The sequence below is a fragment of the Ruditapes philippinarum genome, unplaced genomic scaffold (genome assembly GCF_026571515.1).
Source record: "Ruditapes philippinarum isolate M1 unplaced genomic scaffold, ASM2657151v2 ctg1822_1_1_1_1, whole genome shotgun sequence".
Lineage (NCBI taxonomy): Eukaryota > Metazoa > Mollusca > Bivalvia > Venerida > Veneridae > Ruditapes > Ruditapes philippinarum.
Genome location: NW_026863340.1, coordinates 165199 through 182653, shown reverse-complemented (window position 1 = coordinate 182653; position 17455 = coordinate 165199). Strand labels below are relative to the sequence as shown.

At 30.5% G+C, this 17455-nt stretch overlaps 1 long non-coding RNA gene across 1 annotated transcript; it reads left to right on the top strand.

Moving 5' to 3' along the window:
- The first annotated feature begins 204 nt into the window (after positions 1–204).
- LOC132721875 (uncharacterized) lies at positions 205–16366 on the top strand. Its single transcript, XR_009624534.1, has 3 exons — positions 205–379; positions 3726–3880; positions 16310–16366. It is a non-coding gene; the product is annotated as an uncharacterized LOC132721875 (long non-coding RNA).
- The last annotated feature ends 1089 nt before the right edge of the window (positions 16367–17455 follow it).

Below are 17455 nucleotides of genomic sequence, written 5' to 3'. Positions count from 1 at the left end.
CATTGACATATAATGCTGGAGAATATTTCATAGGTGAACATTTGCAAGAACCTTACAAAGAGACAATAACAAGATATATTATAAAGGCGGGGGAAGAACATATAAGAGCATGTACCTTGTAGAGGAATGATACCTCATCGTAGCTGACACAACTGATGAACGGAGGAATTATTGGATAGCAGACTCGGGTGAGAGAAACTCTGTCAATTATTCAATGACATCTAAATAGTGAAGATTCTCTGTGTGGCTTGTATCTGTTCCTTTATTTGTTTTTGGCATTTGGTAATCTGTATTTAATAATGTGAAAGTATTTTTTCTATCAGAGAAATAAAATGTGGTTTAATTAATAACTTGGATAAATACACACGGGACAACAATGGTACTATTTATATTGTGCTCTTTCATGGTTAATTGGCTGTTATACTTTCTAAAAATGTCATGTAGCATTATATGACCTACTCAAGATAACACGTTGAAAAATATTACTTCGGACAAATGTTTTATTCTTAATATTTTATTACTTCAAATAAAAAGAACGAAACAATTTGATATTGACAGTAAACTGCCATTGTATACTCAAGACATAATGTGTTTTTTGCCAATATGCATTGCAAAATATGATTTCAATATATGCAAAGAAAGATGTATTAATTGAGCTATGTATCATTTATACTGTTAATACTGATAATTAAATTATCATTTTAAAGTATTATAAATTTGCACGCAAGTAATTTGGATTAAAGTTGATATTTTAATATCTCAATATTTTTTTTTGTTTGTTTTAAAGAATGATCGTAATAACGTTAGTAATATGTTTGAAAAATTGAAGCGGGTAAGGTTTGGATGTTCTTTAGGGATTCCTAAGTAATAAGCAGTTAAATCCAAATATACAATCATTAATTTTAAAGTAGAGAACTTCAAACAAAGATTATTTCCCTCCTTATGAGTAAAACATTCTATACATTTGAATCGTAATGAAAAAACACTTTAAAGAAAGGTAGTGTGAAAACTTAATATTGCGTGGTATACTTTAAAGAATAGTTTTCCAGACATTTTGGAACACAATCTATTAACGATAATTGTTAAACGAGTTATGCCTACAAGTTATATCACAGTTTTGTAAAAAAACATTACCAAGTTAAGATAGTATATGTAATGTTCTGTGTTGTTACATTTTTTCATGAAAAGTAATTGATTACGGACCCAAATAAACACCAACGTGAATCTGCTTTTCATTACTTTTATTCTTTTCTAGATGGTACTGGACATTTAATTTTGAAATATAAGCAAATCTTATCATCCAAGGTTTGAGAGTTATTCTTTTAGTACCACATCCCGTCTTTGCATTTTTACCAAAATTTCAATTACCATGGCATATTTACAGGAACTATTTTTGCATATGAAAGAAGTTTATGGAAGAAATTATTTATGTTTTTGTTTTTATTTGGACAAAGTGACTTTAAAAGTAACAAATGATCATTGCTGATGTTAAAAAAAACCCATCTTAAATAAGTGCATGTTCGTGAAATAATTCTCCTTTTCACAGGCACACTAACGACACATCCTACCTTCTAAAAACTACAACAATATCGTATAAATAAGTTGTTAAAATATAAAACACTTTTATCACCTAGAGTTTTTGCTATAACAGTTTGAATTTGATACATATGAAATGCTGCTTGGCCAGAGTTTCTTATTTGCATTAAAATATCCTTTATGTACATTCATTTCTACTTTTAAACCTATTTTACTTTTTTTCTTTCAATTTCCTGGACCGGGATTTGAACTCCAGACTTCTCACTTCCAGATTTCAGATTTTATTTTCAATATATGCAAAAGCAAGCATGTTATCCCTGGACCGCAGGCTTCCAATATAGATATCAGGAAAATGTTAGAAGAAAACCAAAATAATTGTTTATTTAGAATTTGCATTAGGGTTTGTAATCGGTTTGCAAAAGGTTGTGTAGTTATTTATTTTCCATTGTAAGTAACATATAAAAAGCTATTTCGAAATGTATCAAAGATAAAATACGAAAACCATAGCACGCTCTTCACTTCGTTAAACGGGTAAGTTGTATAAAAATGATTGTTCAAAATTGCAAGGATATTTTTGGGTCATGCAACGTTTCTCCCCAAGATATTAAAATTATCCAATTAATCTATTAATGACTTAATAGGACAGGTTCATTTTGTTTTATAAAAGATTCATGAATGAGAAAAACGATAGCGCATTTAAAAAGATCCATTTTGTCTTATAGATAACATGTTTTTTAAGGGAAACCCCCAAAAAATTTTTTTTCCCTTGAAAAAAAAGAAAAAAAATTTGTTTTTTTTTTGGGAAAATAATTTTAAAAAAAAAAAATTTTTCCCGAAAAATTTGATCCCCTATTTTTTATAAATACCTTCTTTATTTTTTTACCTTGTTTTATTTGAATATGATACATATTAACAAAATGAAGCACATTATTCAAACAAGATGGAGGTTTCATTTATCCCATTTATTATTTCCTTAAATAACAAATTCACTTTTTAAGATATAATTTTTCACAAAAAATAAGTCGGGTAATGACAAATTATTTTATTTATAATGACGTCAATTTAGTTACAGAAACAGCAGCTTTGAAAGCACCGAAATAGAAACAAAGTTCTATTTTTGTTTTTAAACCGTTTAAAGCAAATCAACAAAGTCCCTTAAAGCCAATAGGTGGTCTTTTGATGTTTTCAAAATATATTTGTAATATATTTTTCGTTCATATTTTCTCCTTTTTTAAAATCTAACAATGCAACACGTTGATGATATTAGATAAATATTTGGGTCTCAAGAGACAGATCTCAGAGAAAGTAATCATTTTTATTTTATTTTTGAACATCATATACTACTTAATGCGGTGCAAGGAGAGATGTGCTACGTTACTTTACCATCAAAGCTAATAAACATACTCATTACAATAATATTAACTTGCAATTTGCACAAATTCTATGAATTTTATTACACTCCAGGGATCTTAATATTTCAGAATGATTGGAGCTTTGACACCTGAAAAGTAATAAAACGATTCCAACTCTGACACCAGTTAATGTATGATTAGTTACATTTTAACAGAAAGCACAGTCTTTTTTTAACGTTAAAGGAACTCCAAGGAGGTCAACAAGCCTAAACAGATAAAATTTGAATTTCTTACATAGATCAGCAAGGGCACTTTAAACTTGAAAACATGCAAAAGATAATTAAGAAATATACTTTTAAAACTCGAATATTTATTTATAGTTTGGTTTTACGGCGCAGCAACACAATATAGGTTATTTGGCGCCGAAACAGAACAAATAAATTTAGTTTTACAAAACCTAAAAAATAACAGGGGACAAATCTACCTCACCTGCTGGAGCTAAGAGATGCTTAGACTGCAATAATTGAAACCAATTTAATCGCTTCGTAAGATCACGTATGGATAAACTATGGCTGTATTTCTTCTGCCTAAACAATTTAAGTCAACCCCTCAGTCACAAGGGGTCTTTTCCATTTTAGGTCATTTTTACAATAAGAATAATTATTCTGGGCGAATGATAAAAGATTGTGCACACATGTTATCGGTCGCGACCTACATCAAATGGAACATTATTCTCGAAAACTTATTTCAAGTCCCGTAATCATTGTATGTAAAAAAAACCCACCGTGGAAACCATTTAATGAATAAATTGTTTCAAATGTTGTTTTTATGTTGCAGATTGTTGGTTACAGATAAGGACGCCAGGAGTGATATGATAAATCAGGATAATAGTATGATAATGAAGCTTTCTAAAGGATTTACCTTTCCCTCCATCCTTCAAAACGTGTCATGGATACTTCTACTCTATACAGTAATTCTCCAAGTGTGTGCAGGTAGGTCTTGCAATGAATCCTTGTTACATGTGAACGTATGTTACATCTTTCCCATAAAACATAAATTTTGTTAAATTATTATTTTAAGTATCACAATATAACCTTATTTCTAAAGTGAAATACATAAATGTGTTATACAAAAGAAATTTAACAGGATTCCAAATACAAACTCCTTTGACGGTAAGAAAGTTCAAAGTAACGGTATACGTGTAGTAATTTTGCTTCCCCCGTTATTTCATTCATTTTCGTTTTCAAACTGTATTTTAATTTGTTTGTGATTTGTTTAGGTATTCCTATTTTGTTTTCCTTTTTCGTGGCAACATGATATCTAGAATTTTCAGACAAGGAAAATCCCAATTATAAAAAATAATGTGAGAAGGTTTTGTAATGGAGCAAAGTAATTAAATAACGTTTTACACCAATAAATCTGAGTCGTAAAGCTGCTTCAAGATAGATGAAAGCACGTTGTTCATTGTTTCTATTTGAGTTAAACCGTATATCGTTACGTGGAAAAGCCTTTTTTGAAGTGTGCTTGCTTTTACCACTTTAAGAAAAGCACGAATTAGGATGTAGTTAGGAAGTAACGCATAGACGACTTAGTAATACAGTGTATGATATATACAAAAGATATGTAATAATATTCGTACAATAAGGTCATGACGTATGGCAAGATGTTAACATTCTAGTATAGTTACTTTTTAATCCACGATAAATATTTATTTGTTCTGATTATATAGAAACAATTAATGACGTATAATAATAGATATTATGAATAGCTAATTAAAAGTGTGATTTCTTTATCATTAAATAATTTACATGACATATTAATAGTGATTATACACATTAGTTCGCTATTTTAGTTATTATTTCGTTTGACTTCAACCATCTATTGCCCGCCTTTTCACAATCAGATACTCTGTTTTCTAAGTGACTTTGTTGTGCCTACTGACCGAGACAACTTAACCACTCGCCTGCTGGCTGCAATTGTTATACACATGCGAGCAGTGCTGACCAACTAAGATCACCCGGCACATCAGGTCCGTGTGATCATGGTATACCCTGATTGTTATCCTGTCTGTACTTATTTTGTAAATTCCCTAAAAATGCGGAGAAGATAGACAAGTACGTTTACGTCATATAGCGTGATAAGGGTAAATATGTTAGTTTGATTTGTGGGGTAGTTCTCGTATTTGTATACATTTGACTAATTAAAATCATAATGTCATATGATCAACGGTATCAAATACAGACATTTTAGTTTTCTTGCTTCAAAAGCATTATCAAATTCATATTTAAACAAATATGCTACATTAGAATTAACATTTAAGAATTAAAATTAGACCACATTGACTTTTGTTGATTTGTAAATGGATGTAACATGATGCCTCAATTGCATTTTAAGTTACTTTTATTTCTTTAAGGTCAAGAACGACACTTATTTTCCAGAAATCATAAGTCATAATGCAAATACGAAATGCGATATTAAACAAAATAACGCATCAAATTAAATACAGAAACAATAAATATTTTACGCATTAAGAATACATCGCGTCAGATGTCTCACATGCAAAGCGTATCATATTAACAGCGTAGTTCTTTTTATCTCGAAACGATTGTTTATATTTTTATCTTAACATACCCCTAAACAATGTAAAATTTGTCCTATTGTAACGTTTTGACCGGGTCATTGTTCGGCGTTGATTATCATGTCCTTCTTAACGTCTTAACACAATTTATCAAGAATACAAATAAATCCTCAGAAAAAGTGCTTGTAAAAACAAATCATTCGTTGTGGTTTATGACGGTACATTTGATGTGAAAATAAACAAATGCTGGAAGGTCAGGTTTCGATTGACATACTTTGATGTGGAAATAAAGAAATGCTGGAAGGTCAGGTTTCGATTAACATTCAAAGACATTTAAACTTCATACAAATTGAGCTTTAAATCAATTATTATCGCAAATTACCGTCAGATTTTCTACCATCATTCACTTTAAAAATAACAGTAAATCACGATACAAATTTTCATAATAGTTTTGTGATATTTAAGTAGATATGTACTTATATACAGTTGTTTATTTTTCTGTACAGACAAGCACTAAGTAAACATAACTGACCACAGTTTAGATCATTTTAAACGAGTTGGTTTCAATTGGTTTTGTAAGTGTATATCTATCATAAAATGATTACTACTACAATCATTGAGAAAGATAGAGTGTTTAACCTAAATTACCACGAGGAGTGTCCATAAATTCAAAATAATAATAATCAAACATATTATCAAACCATAATATGAACAGGCCATATTCAATTCTAAATAATTCACAAAATCAAAATAACAGTACAATGGTTTATACGTCCTTCATTGTGACGAACAAAATGGTCAAAGTGTTTGAAGTTCAAAAGAGGAAATCGTGAAGGTCATCCATCACAACAAAATTTGACAGGTTGCAGGATTGATTTGATTGAGACCTGAATGGACGATGATCATTTGTATAACATGATAACTTTCCCACCCCTTACACCGGCATAAAATTAATAAAATCAATATTTATACATGAAATGATAAAAATATAAAATTTAGAAATAATTAGAGGTGTTTTTTATACGGCGGTCATCATGGAATCTTCAATGTGACGCTTCGTGTCAATCCACGTATAACGTTTTTAGGAATAAGAATTCGTATGGCTAAAATTGAGAGAACAATTTTTGGACCTAAATAAAATGGAAATTTGAAAGGGAATCAGTGAGTGTGATGTTTAACATTAAATTTTGATTAACATGTGAGTTGTATTCATTTTTGATTACCGGTATATTATCATGACAGATATCGTTTATATTTGCCAATTGTATCATAGAAATCCTATTGTTTTTGGTGTCTGGTTATAGTTCCACAAACTACATGTATAATTACTCATTGGCCAATTACCTAAAACACACTTGCTTCAGATGCGTTTTGGTATATGGATTCAGTATTTTGTATAAAAGTCAAAATGCTACTTAGTTGTTTACAAACATTTGTCTCCATTAATAATACATAATTTCATTTCACATACAACGCTTCTTTTGCAGTTAATAAGCATCTAACATGCTCTCACACCATTACTTAAATGTTATAAAAATATTTGTTCTTTGTTTAAAAGGAAAAATATCTTCGTTTTAAAAGCAATATGTGCCTTTAGCAATTATGTTTTTATTCTATTTCTAACATAATAGAAATACTGTAATATTCTAGTAATAACAATAAAATTGAACTATAAAACAATTATGTCGCAATTGTAATTTTATTTAGATTTACAGTCTACCACCTCATCTTTTTACACTATAATTTAAAGTAACAAGTTGGTCAAATATATTATTTTAATAAAAGCACTGAATGAATATATTGTGGCTCTTTTGGAATCAACATCACGAACGTCACAAAAGGAACTTTGTGAAATTGTTGTGATGATTTTACAATCTTATCATTTGATCATTTCTGGAAAGAACTCGTACAGAATTAATCTTGTCATTATCACCAAGCTTCTTTGATTAATGGTACAAAATAAATCACTCCATGATTTGGACTGGGGACAAATATTTTGTTATAGACTTAATATTAACAACACTAGCATTTGTATCAAGAAGAATTTATAGGAAACACTTGACAATACATCAATTATGTGTACTTCATAGCTATTGATCAGTTATAAGAACACCTTCTGAAATATGAAAAAACTGAAAATACCTTCTGGCAAAACTCGTATACACGAGCCAACTATTTTTGAATAGTTTTGTCTTTGTTAACATATGATAAATCCTTTTGATATTTGTTTAATGTTTTCATTCATAAACAAAAGATATCAAACGTGTGTCAATCACCTATAACCTGAGGCATTCTTCATTTAATATTATTATACTTCCACACATGATACCCAGGGAATTGAAAACAAGAGTTTAAGACAAATGATATATAAAATATATACTCCAAGAATCTAATGATTGACTTTTTCAAGCAAATTGAAATGATATTTGAATCTAAAATATTTATGCTTTGATTGTTCACTTCATAAGCGATTACTAAATTCGAAATATAGAGGAGCTTAATTGATCACGGAGACTGCAATGGCGGTACTGATTACATGTAATGATGTCTTTGAAATAAAGTGTCAAAGAGACCTTTTCTCCGAGTTGTTTAGCTATTTATCTTAAAGCATTGAACATCAGAAATAATATAATAATTTAACATTTAATATTTGAATGCCACTAACAAAAACTTTATTGACTGTCAAAAGTCTCAAGAAAATAAAGTCTTCTGGTCAGGCAAAAGTGTTATATTGTAAAATATGCACACTGGCACGCAGTTTTCATGCACATTGGCACGCAGTTTTCATGCAATCATATCTCACACTTTAATTTTAAATGCAAAAATATTTATACAATTTAAACATGATATTTGTATAACGACAGATCAGAGATCTGCCAAACATACTTGCATGTATCATTATCCTCAAACCCTAAATAAATGCTGATTTATTTTTTAAGATCAATACCGTCGCAGGGTGGATTTTTGTCTTACTTCAATATTCAAAACCAATTGTCACAGTTTATACAAAAAATCAGTTATTTTCTGGCACATATGTCCAGACAAGGAAAATATCTTTCGGTTTTGAGTGTTCATATATACTACTTTGTTGTTTAAGAATCTGTAAATATGCAAATAAAAACTATATAAACAGTACAAAATAATTTGATTATTTTGATTCATTTCAGATATAATCGTAAATGTCGTAAAATTTTACATGTATTGCTAAATTACGTAATATGTGATAGAAACCGAATGGCTTGATATTTCTTAAACCACAGTATTTTACTTACTGGGTTTGAGAAGTTGAATAAATGTAATTGAAATCTACGAACAATAAGAAATGAGATATTAAGCGCGACTGTTGTACGGATTGATCTTCTGCTTGAATTACTCCGCGACATCAAGCCCTTTTAAGAATGGACTCCTACATATCTCGATGTCATCATTGTCAATACAAGAAATATCCATACAACATCGAAAAGCTATAAAATAAGAAGAGATCGTAATCTTGATTGGAGATAATGTTTTATTTGAAGTAATTTCCTTCTTCTAATATGTCACGTGATTTCCGCATAATTAAAAACACATAGATCTCAGACGGCTTTCAAAGGCATTGCAATATTGTGAACAGAGGGACAGATAAATATAATGGTACGAAATGAATGCAAGATGAATGGGTAACGAGCGGGGCCGTGATAAGACTGATAAAAGAGATTTTACGCTTTATTAACTCCGATGAAATATACACCGGACATAGGGAATGCGTAACAAGTACTTAATCAATCCAATTGTCATACTGCATTAATGTTATCTTATTAAGCTGATAACAAAATGCCACTTCATTCACCTACAGTTCAATTTGTCAAAGATGTATTAAAGTATAAAAGGCAAACTAGACATTGTATGTTTTTTCTCTTAGAAAACAATAGAGAAAAAAGGAGAAACGTACATACGGTGTTTTTTTTCTATTCTACATACACGTTGTATATTCTAGGTACATATGACAGAATATGAGATAATGTACTATAAATTATGCTTTATTTCTTTAGAAATAAAAAGGTACACAGACAAACTAATTTTCGATAAAAGTATCTCACTAAGTCACTGATCTTTGTATGAAACAAAACTTTTTCAGACTTCTTTTGAATTAGGACTTTGATGTATTGCGTTTGTATTACAAATTTAATGATGAATTGCTTAAACTTGCAAAGCAACGATCTAACGGGAATTCTATTGTCAGTTGCATTACAAAATATATTAGTAATATGTTCCGTTGCTTTGTTGTATGGTTAAAGAAGAACACAATATTTAGAATTAACAGCAGATAATTAAAGCCACAAATAAAAATGAGCGGCAATAAAATGTTCCCTGGAATATAGTCATAATGAAAACTGTCACAAATCCATCTAAACTGGCATTATAAAAAGAAAATATTTACTAATATTATCGATAACGTACATAAATATTCGGAAACACATCATAATTGAAACAATGTAACAGCAAATAGCTACTATTTACATATACAGTAAAAATGCGGTTTCAATATTTTCTCAGTTTTCGTGCAGTCTTAAAAATGTAGCAAATGTCAATTAAGAAATACTCTAGCTTGGAGTTATTGGTTAACATTAAGTACGCATATTTTAAATAGTCTTGCATTTTATATATGTCCTTGAAAACTGATATTTTTGGGTTATAACCATGATTTTGCAGGAAAATACGGGTTCGTCACTGACAATATTTATGTCACTTTAATTGGTATTTTATGTGTACATGTAAGATGACATTTTATAATTAATAGCATACTCCCTCGCGGAAATTATCCCAGACATATGGAAAACATTATTATCGACCATTTATGTTTAATTAGAAATCGAGTTTGATTTACTATCACCGTTCAAATAATGATCTAAGAAATATTACGTGAGGTTAGTCCGAAAATGACGCAAGAAGTACACGACTGTGTAACATTGAAGGTGTAATGATGTAATTAAATATACTTCAACAGTCTAAAACATTTATTTCGATTGTTTGCTACTTTTGCGACCTATAGGGTGCGAATCGTTACTACTTTATTGTTACAAGCGTTTTTTTTAATACCGTACCGTGGCCGTAAAAGGTCACCTAGTACATGTACATCACATCAGAGATTTATTATATTTCCAGTCCATGAAATTCGTTTGAAGTTCGTCATCCTGATGTGTTGGCTATCTAAAATTCCTCTAACTTTACCATTAATTTCTCGTTAAGGGTTCACACATTCTTTTACTTAGTGATCGTTTGGCGCGTTTTCGTGAAATTATACGAACGTGTCTCAATGATGATTCTATAACGACGTCAGAACACATCAGCGGATATTACTTTCAATTATAACTGACACCTTTTTCATAACAAGTAATTAATGCCCTAATATAATAAAGATCAACAAGGGAAGAGCGGCGCCCATGGACCATTTGGGAAAAACACCTAACACGACACCGAACAGATACCGAGAAAACAACGGGAAGGACAAGAGGCCGGATAAGAATGGGGGCAATTTAAACAGCTTGTGTCTGTCGACTGCGAATGTGTCTGCGAACAGGTCAAATCAAAGCGTGTTTAAAGAATAATGCTATACATGATACGGAGTTAACATTTTTAGGTGTTTGTTCATTAACCGTTGAACTTAATACTAGAGTTGTTCAACATGCAGGTACCTTGAAATGAAAAGGAACTTCTTGAAGGTCATAAAATAGAGAAAAACGGAACCCTAAAGAAAGCCCAACATGGCTATAAAACAATTTGCATGCTCGGTTTGATTGAGTCTGTTCATGGACGGTACTGGCAAGTGCAAGTTACCGTCCATGCCCCCTAGGACGGCTTAAGCAGAATTCAATACAAGTAGTATTCAAACACAAAAATGGTGAAATTTTGAATTTAGAAACATCCGCAGATGTGTTCATACGTCGGTTATTACTGAAGTGCCATTCCATTAAAAGAGGTGAATGGTCCCAAAGTAAAAGAATGCGTGTGCCCTCAACGAGAAAACCATGGGCGGAACTAAATAAATTGAATTTTGAAAGGGGATCTGAGGTTATGAAACCTGTATATCATACAAGACGTCAATAGACAATTTAAAAAGCAGGCAACATATCCGATGGGTGATTTTACAGTATTCAAGTAGAAATACTCGATAAAACAGTTTGAATTAAAAGGATTCATGAGTTAAATACAAATAGTTAGCAATTTAAATATTCTATAAAATAGTATTACTGCATTTCTATTTACAAATTAAGTTAAAATGATTACTAAAAGACAATCTGATAAAATTTGAGACAATATTTAATAACGAATACTAGTGTGGTGGAAATGGGGAAAGGAAAAATCGGGTTGCTAACGACAATGAGAGCATTTCTCTGAATGTAATTATGTCTCCAAAAATATTTGGGGCCAAATTGTTTTTCCCTTCGCCATCTGTCTGTCCGTCCGTACGTCCGCATTCAGCTTGTCCGGCTTTCACATGTCAAGCGGCTTGCCTGATTCCAATGAAACTATACAGGAGTGATCAGTATCATCCTTAGTTGTGCATATCGCCGGCACGTTCCCCTTCGCTGCACAGAATGGCCACGAGAGCTTTAAATAGAAAAATCGTGTCCGGCTCTCACAGGTCCAACTGCTGGCGAGATTTCAATGAAACTTCACAGGAGTGATCAGTACCATCCCTAGATGTGCATTTGGCCGGCGCGTTCATACGCTACACAAGTAACCGCAAGAGCTAAACAATTTTGTCCGTTTTTCACAGGTCAAACTGCTGTGAACAGTGATCAGTGCCATCCCTAGTTGTGTATGTCGCCGGCATGTTCCGCTTTGCTGCACACAATGGCTGTCAGAGTTATAAATTGAAAAACAGCTGGCGGGATGTAAAAGAAACTTCACAGTGATCAGTACCATACCTTGTTTTGGGAGACATCAGTTTTTGTGACAAAAAACACTATTTATCTAAACCATTTTATTACTACAAAAGGTTAAAAAAAATCATTATGTTATATCCCTGGTTTCGTGTAAAGTATTTGTCGTAACATGTTTAGGCTGCTAGAAATATTTGATTACTTTGAACTTACAAGGAAGTTATCGTCAGTGATTCTTAATCCTTCTTCCTGTTCCACTAATTACAATCCTTTGTATAAAAGAACGAACTTGACAGAAATATAAACGTTTTTTATTTCCTTGTGACATATAGGCTCAATGTGTCTGGTGCCTTATACCCGTATTGAATAGTATGTATCTGTTTTATTTATGTGAGTACTTATGCGCATTTCACAGTAAAAATATCATAGCATATCTAAGCAAATATTATCTATAGTAACATAGCTTTCACATTTATGTTTTTGTTGGTAAACAATGTTTTAAATAACAAACATGTATCGAAAATACATGATTTATATTTATTTCTTAAATCATAAAAAATAAACGTTTAAAGATTTGTTCAAGTTTGTGACTTTGTGATTTAATTAATTCACTGTGTTAAAGTACATCATGCACACAAAAGATGTACTTAGTAGTATTTTAAAGGCGAAATTTGATTTCCTTAATTAGCATACATTACAAGAAATGTCCGTGTTATGATAATTACCACATTTTGAAGTAAATTTGCGCTCGTTTCTGAAATTATCAGGCGAAATAAAGGAGTTTGACATATGTCCTGTTTCCTTTCTATACAAATTCGTTAACATAAATACATTTATAAATGACTGGTACTTAAATTAATGACATCTTAAATAAGAGTTAGTCACTATGTGACAACAGGTACTGTTATACCTTTTCAGACTTAGTGTTAGGTTACACATTATGATTGATGGCATACTCCCTCGCGGAAACTATTACAGGCACTTGAACAGAAACTTGAATCAACTTTTCTGAATTTAGCACAAGGGTAATTTACATTTTAGGGGCCATATAACTTATTGTTATAAGATTCATATGGTATTTGTACTGGAATAAAGTACATTTTCATTAGATTTGAATGGATCTGGTAAATAAGTATTTAACATAGTTAGGATAGGTTTATATATTTGTTGTTTCTGGTTGGCGTAATTGGGTGTTTGACTTTAATGAGTTTTTTGGTGCCATATATATACATTTGCCTTTTGGGAAAAATAAATCACTTCGTGCGAATCATTATTATTGTGTTGGTGTCAGAAAGAGCTAAGATAATCCTTTTCACTGTTGTGCTAAACAAATCAGAGTATTCTTATTTATGAAATGGCGCGTGTGATAGTTGTTTTTCTCGTGCTTTATCAAAGTCTCGTGCCTAGGTACTGCTCGAGATTATTACCTGTATATGACATAAGAACGGATGAAAAGTTTTCCTTTCCCGAGGAGTTTCTAAAACTTGTACTGGAGTATCAGCTTCGTGAACATAAAGGAGCATATTCGTTTTACGTTCCGGAGCATCTCGATGAAGAAGGTTAATTTTAATTTCTATAAATGTATGCAAATAAATATAACCACTTTCAAGCTGAAAAAGTCTTCCATAACGTTTTTTTAGCATTTTACTTATTTTTTTTCTAAATTATTGTTATTTAATTATACGACTGCTGCGTTAAAGTTCACAAATTGATGTTACATATAATGCAAAACATAAAAAATAACCATATAGTTTAAATGAATGAATTATGAATGTGTATTACATTGAATAAATATGTTTGGTATAAGGTTTTGTAGTTTCTATTGCTTCAGGGTTTTACAACAATCCCTGTTAGTATGAACTGCACATTTTCATTCAAATAAAATCATATAAAATTTGTAAAAGCGTATAAAGCTATATATAAAATTTATAAACATTAGAAATTATGTTGTTTCTCTGAACTTATGGTAAATTCTTCAAAGAGTTGTAAGATAAATATATTTGTTTTAAAAACACACGAATAGTGTACCAAATTAAATGTTCCGAGACAAACTATTATTTTGCTCTTTTGAATAGGATTTTCTTTTCTCCATTTAGTGCATATGCCATTCGCTTTAAAGAAAATATACAAACATGCTTTTTCCAAATTCTAACGATAAGTTTATTAACTACAGACATGAAATATATATATTTACACACTTTTAAGTGAATGAATATCTTTTATACTGTTATTTTCTAAATTTCAAAAATTGTATAATTGCGTTTGCATAAAGATTGAAAATAATTGTCAACCGTATCAACCTAGTACGAAATAAGAATAAACATTCCCAGTCCCCCTTGTTGTTAAAACAACAGTCCTGAATTATAAATACACTGTTAAAAACAATTGTTGTTAGATGCACTCTAAAGATGTGTGCAAGCGCAAACCATGTGTCATTGTAAGTTAGTGGTTATCTGGAAATAAATTTTGGGGGTATTTAATGCTTACAAATGTTCGGTTAGAGTATTTTGTACAGAATATCTTTTAAATTGAACTGTTTCATTATTAAAAATATTGACCTAATCATTAATAATAATGTACGATTCTTCGTGGTTTTATTGCACTTAGGTAGTGGTGTAGGATTTAATTGCCTTAAATATGAATCTGTTTTCACAATTAACTATTCTTTTCTCTCTTGTTATTAAAAATGAACGACATAGGCAAGTAATGAAACCACAAACGTGAGAGTTAATTGTTGGTTAAATGAAGGAAGATTTGAAATTGAATCAATGGCTATCATAGGAGCGTCTTCCTTCCTGTATTGTGTTTGCGTGTTATGTTAAAAAAATTAAAATATAAGGCAAAACAAGAAATTGTTTGTATATCAAATACGGGTGTTTTAAGTTAGCTATATCAATAAACATGCATTCATCAAAGCAGCTACGTTTGAATGTATTCGCGAGAAGAAGACTTTGATTTATTTAATGGAACAAACGCATTCGTTCCTACAACAGAAAAAAATAACCAGTATTAGCTAACAGTATTAATATTGAGAACCGTTATATGCATTTATTTTACGCTCATATTCTTTCAAATAGAAATATTTCATACATAAACTCAATCAGCTAAGTATTATAAATGCCATTCAATGAAGAGTTTCATGTTAACTTATAATACACCCTTGTTGTCAATTTCATTGCACAATATTCATCTTCTGATATAATAACGTCGTTTTTTTAACATTGCATTTGATTCACATTATGTTATTTATATATGCAATTTGTTCCGTATTACTCGTATATATTTAATCAATTACACTTCGGTCTGAATTATATGATAACATTGTCATTCATTGTTTGAGTCAAGTAAAATGTTATTAAGACGCGCCAAAAGATGAATGAAAGTGCTTGCAGTACAATGATTTTAATATCAAAAATGATATTAATTAACCTCATAAACCATAAGACATTGTTATTACGATTATTGTCGTCGTTTATTTCTTTACAGTTATTTGTTAATTAAAAGATATACGTATCATAATGGGGAATTTCCTTAAGAAGCAAAAAAAAAAATAATGAATTAACACCTCAAACTACAGTTACAATAAACAAAAACAATATTTCTATATCTTACTGAAAATACCACATTCTGATGTCACATTTAGCGACACACAGAATGTGTATCGACTATTTAGTTAATTATGTAAATGAATCAAATTAATATCCTCGAGAGGGAATTCTCTAACTTAATGGCGCGATATGGTGTTTCTCAAAATTTAAATTAACATTCAACAATGTAATATATCGAGTGTTTGCATGCGAACAAATATACCCGCACATATGTGCGTATAAAACCTATTTTGATTCATATGCACATGCATACCAGAAACAATGCAATATAAGGTATAAATTTGTGTTGATTATTGTAAACATAGTAGAAATGTTAAAATAAGTTTATCATGATGTAAAGATATACATGCCATTATTTTCTTTTTTTAGGATATATCATAAACGAAAATGGTCAATTAGTACCGTTCAAGATCTACAAAAAAGGCGTAAGTATGATACACACTTAACATACACATTCAGTCGGTAAACAACGATACATCTATGGCTGTAATAAATTTTTATACAATGTGTCTATATAATTATCTAAAATGTCTGAATTAACAAACGACATAAATCTGAAAAAAGTAATTTAAAAAACTCGTTTTGCCCGGTATAATAAAAGCGAGATATCCTCTTGAATGCATATGATATTTGAATCGTAAGCAATGACATAATCCGTCGAAAGAAAATTTAAACAATTTTATATTTTATAGTATTTAATCAAGTCTTAAATAGTTAAATATTTTTTTACAATTAGCATGTTTGAATGCTTGATTTTCAACGTTGATTGAAATGTAATAATATTTCTAAATTGCGACTGGATGGATTATTTGCTCTACATTATTTAAGGGAATATTTCATAAGCAATATTAAATATCATTATTGGCTGTTTCTTTTTATTTTATTCTTACACACTTATACATAAATGAACGACATTGCATATTTATTCAATAGCAACAATTTTCCAAATCCTCAGAAAGTTATATCTGTCATAACAATCAGCGCAATATTATGCATTGTTCCACAGGGACGTTGTCAAATATAGGAAAAGATTAAAGCTTTCAGAAGAATAACACAGTATTGGCACTTTCTTCATGTAATAATTCAGAAAACCCTTGGCAAACTATTTAAACATACAGCATTATCCATTAAAATGATTGTACCGATAAAGAGTCTCTTCAATACTCAAAGGAGAACGTTAAACATATAATAAAATCAATTTCATCGCAAGACATTTCCAACTTAATTTTTCTCGATTTAAAGCACAGATGGCGGAATGACAGAATGTAAATGCTTCAAATAAGTTTATTCTTAAAAATTCTGAACCCACTGACAAAGTGCAGAAAATAGCATGTATATAGAAATGTCATATACCATTTTATCAGAAAGCAGGAAGAGAATACGTCTATATGCCAATAGTATAAGTCGAGCAAATTTACGTTTCGCATCAATGCTTAAGTATATTTGAATGAATCAAAATATAAATAGTTAAACAGCTTTTACTAAGAAACATTTTTCAAGAAATAGGATTATGCG